The 4,130-nt window shown below is 36.9% G+C and overlaps 1 long non-coding RNA gene across 2 annotated transcripts; it reads left to right on the top strand.

The window, feature by feature from the left end:
• On the top strand, positions 7 to 3,200 carry LOC110269958. Of its 2 annotated transcripts, none has more exons than XR_002358833.1 (3): positions 7 to 983; positions 1,415 to 1,677; positions 3,158 to 3,200. It is a non-coding gene; the product is annotated as an uncharacterized LOC110269958 (long non-coding RNA). The 2 variants fall into 2 exon arrangements; XR_002358832.1 differs by lacking the exon at positions 3,158 to 3,200 and adding an exon at positions 2,231 to 3,051.

Below are 4,130 nucleotides of genomic sequence, written 5' to 3'. Positions count from 1 at the left end.
TATATAACTCCCACCTCACCCTCGTCACCAACAGTCATCCATTTAATAATTTCCATTAGCATCTCCATCACACTTTCGTCTATCGCCATCACGCTGTAACCCCCACCATTAGCACAATTCGCGCCCACAATATTTCACAGAGAGGGATTGTATTGAATGTGGATGAACCCAACCTTTAATTTTTGGAGAATAGAAAGCAAAAGCTAAAGTGGTGAAAACTAAATTCAACAACACAACACTTTGCAATTCGCGTAGTCATAAACAGAGGTGAACCAAAGAGAAAACATAGAAAGTGAAGCCACAAAATATATGAACCTAGACTTGTTAATACATATCACTTAACTCACAAAGTATTCATTTCATCAAAAGTGAGGCAAACCAAGAACAGTGAACTAGAGTGGGAGTTAGGAGTATATACCGGAACCGAAGGCATAGGGACAGCAAACCTGAGGCATAGAGGCGAGCAAATGATGTGGTACCAGCAAACCAAACCCACAATTACGACTAGAGACACCAAACCACAAGTGAGCAACGCTACGAACACGACAATAATGATGGAGACGTTGCCACTAATGATGGCACTACTAATGACAAGGCAGCAAGCAGCCTTGCTATGGGGATAGAGGTGTAGCAACACTTTGGGGAAGAGGGTGGTGCGTAGAATTTCATCGTTATTAATATCAAGGTTCTGAAAATTGGACCGGACCGGCCGGTTCGACCGGTTTAACCACGAACCGGCGACGCAAGCGGTCTGGTCCTCCTCTAGAAACCGCCTGGAAAAGAATCGCTGGAAAACCAGTGAACCGGCCGAAAACCGACCGGTTGGGCCAGACCGGTGACTGGCCGGTTCCTCTGACGCCGTTTTTTTAATTGTTTTTTAAAAAAATTAAAAAAAATGAAAACCTACCCTACCCGTTCGTGAAGCACCCCCACCTCCATTCATTCATCTCAGTCTCACAGTGAACCAACCCTAGCCCTCTGAAGTTCCTCTCCATCGTCGCCCAGTAGCCCTCCATCGTCGCCGTGGTCTCAGGTCGTCAGCGCCACCGCCGTCGCCTGGTCCTCAGCACCAGTAGCCCTCCATCGTCGCCTGGTTCCCAGCCCAGTAGCCCTCCATCGTCTTCATCTTCTCAACACCAGTAGCCCTCTCATCGTCTTCATCGTCGCCTGGTCCTCAACACCAGTAGCCCTCCATCGAACCCAGGTGAGTGACGCGTCGTCTTCATCTTCTCTGAACTTCCTATGCTCGTCTTCTTCATTCTTTGCCTCTTCGGTCTTCTTCGATCTTCAATTTCTATTTATTGTTTAGTATAAGAAAAAAACAATCTTAAAATTAAATTAATTCCTCAGTTGATACAGAAACATGAAGACGTTCTTAGTTTGCACTTTTTGTTCAATTTATTGCTGTTTTCAGGGATTTCAGGTTGAATTTCTGAGGTTGGTGGAAATGGAAGCTCTGACATTTTTGTCAAGCTGAATATGCAACCTTCTGCACCAAATTGTGGGAGACATCAATGGGCAAGTGGGGCTGCACCAAATTATGGCTTTCAGTTAAAGGGGCTATGCCATTGGATGAAGGGTTGGCAATTAGATTCAATACATCTAATGTGATCAAGTGGAAGGAAGCCAAATTGCAAAACAGAACTAGGGGTTGCAAAATACAAAAATAAATTGAAGGTAGCTAGTATACATTTAGTTTGATCAATGCTGATTTACTGATTTACTGATTACTGATTTACTGATTTGAGGTTAGTGGAAAGTTGAATCTGTGTTACTCTTTCAGGGATTTGAGGTTGAATTTGTGATTTGTGATTTTTTGGGTCTTTTGTAATGCTACTTATTTGAGTTTGGAATTTGTGATTACTGATTAGTGAAAACTTCAGAGTTATTGCTACTTAAAAACAATTGTTCTATTTATACACCCTTCCTCTATCAATAATTGACCACAAAATTATAAGGTTCTATTTCTATTGTTCTATTTCTGGATGGTTAATTGTGTTGTCTTGATTAGAATATGCACTACTAAACATTTCTTTTATATATACACTCTACTCTTACTCTGTTATTTCAATAAAAATTTCTGAATGTAGTATTCATAAATTGCTTCTGTATAATAGTCACTTTACATGCTGATTTACACCTTCGCTTCATGATGCAACTTCTTCACCTGCATCTTACTTCATTATGATATTAGAATTTCAGACCACTAATGTTCAACGATGTTATGTAGGAAAACACAACTTCGGACATTTCATTCAACATGTGAGTGATACAATTACTGTTTGCTAGACAACAGGAGCAATTAAAGTCTATGCAAAGAACTCTTGAAGACGAAGAGAATGGAGTCGTCAGTGGAGCCTCAGGCAGAGAAAAACAGCTTGCTAAGGAACATAGTAACAATGATGTTAAGACAGGAATGGCTACTACTGTGCAGAAGCATGATGACGGAGATCAAATTCAAGCTTTAAGCAATGAAGCAAGTGTCATTGAGAAACATGACCCTGATAAAAAATGTGAAGAACACCGAAATACGCAAGAGGTGGATCAAGTTCAAACTTCAGCCAATGAAGCAAGTGTCACTGAGAAGCATCCTTCTGATATTACAAGTGAAGAATGCCGAAATGCACATGAAACAGATCAAGTTCAAACTTCAACCAACGAAGATAGTGTCACTGAGAAGCATCACTCTGATATTAGAAGTGAAGAATCCCATAAGACACATGACTTTAGCTGCTGTTGTTAACTTGTTATGCACTTATACTGCTGTTTTGTTATGGAATTATGGCACTGAGTGTTTTGAATTTTGAATGTGATTTGTGATTTGTGATTATATTAGTGATTTTGTTATGCTGCTATTTTGAATTAATTTAGGGGTGATTAATTGTCATGCTATTGTTTTGAATTAATTTAGGAGTGATTAATGATTATTTCTAGTTGTATTGTTGCTGTTTGCACCATTGCTCTTTTCACTATTTAACTTTGTATTTTGATAAGATCATATGGATTTGGTTGGCATTTCATATAATGTTTTAAATTTGGAAGATATTTAAGATTTATATTAGACTATAATTATGTTTTATGATGTTTATATATAATTTATTTATTATTTTATTCTGAAACGATTTTTTCGGTTGAACCGATTAGACAAATAAACCAGTGAACCAGTAGCTAGAGCGGTTTGATGACCGGTCCGATTTTCCGAACCTTGATTAATATTGTGACTAAATTACTTGGAGATTTGGTGATTTTGTCCATGATTAATGAAGGATTAGTTGAGAAGAAAATTTGAAAATCAATCGCTAATGATACGAGGAATGTAGCGTTTAATATCATCTCATTAGTGACGGAACTTCAATAAAATTCTTTAATTTTTTTGTCACTAAAATTTTCACCTATTGGTGCGAGGATATAGTGAAGGAGAAAAAACTTTAATTTGTCCGTCACTAAAATTTGAAAAAATTTCTCACCCTAATTTTTCTGTTACTAATCTCATTATATCCATTTTTAATTATAGAAAAAAAAAATCGTCACAAAAATTAATCGGAAATGCAAAAGATTTTAGTAATGTTAGCTAAAAGACTTGAAAAAAAAAAATCTAAAACTTTTAAGTTAACAAAGAATCCATCTAAATTACTGTTTAGACTTAAGAATATTTGAAAAAAGAATATTTTAAAAAAAAATAGCGCTAACCACTGCCTCTATCTTGTAGTATTCTAAGTCTAGGGTTGAATTCAACAGACAGCTCATAAGGAGGAAAATAGCATGCACACAGAGTCTAGTCTTCTGCCAAGTTGGATTAGGTCTAAATGGCTTCTTTGAATTCCATAGCATGCATGGTTGTAGGTTCACTCACCCAGTGTCTTTTGAAGTTTATCAAAGATCAATGAAGGTTATTACGTCGTCAATGAACGCTATGATCTCCAATCGCAAGTCATCGGTATTGCCCATCTAATTTGTGGCCTAACTTTAAATGACACATTTGTTAATTATATTCAACCTATAACTTAAACAAATTTATTCATGGCCAAAAAGGAAATTATAACTAATTTATTTATTCATAAGTTTAAATAAGTCGTTCGCTTTACAACTCATATAAATAGCTTTATAAAAAATCTTTTTTTAAAGAAAAA

The sequence above is a fragment of the Arachis ipaensis genome, chromosome B01 (assembly GCF_000816755.2).
Source record: "Arachis ipaensis cultivar K30076 chromosome B01, Araip1.1, whole genome shotgun sequence".
NCBI classification, from domain to species: Eukaryota; Viridiplantae; Streptophyta; class Magnoliopsida; order Fabales; family Fabaceae; genus Arachis; species Arachis ipaensis.
Note: the sequence above shows the minus strand (reverse complement) of the source record. Positions and strands in the feature narration are given on the sequence as shown.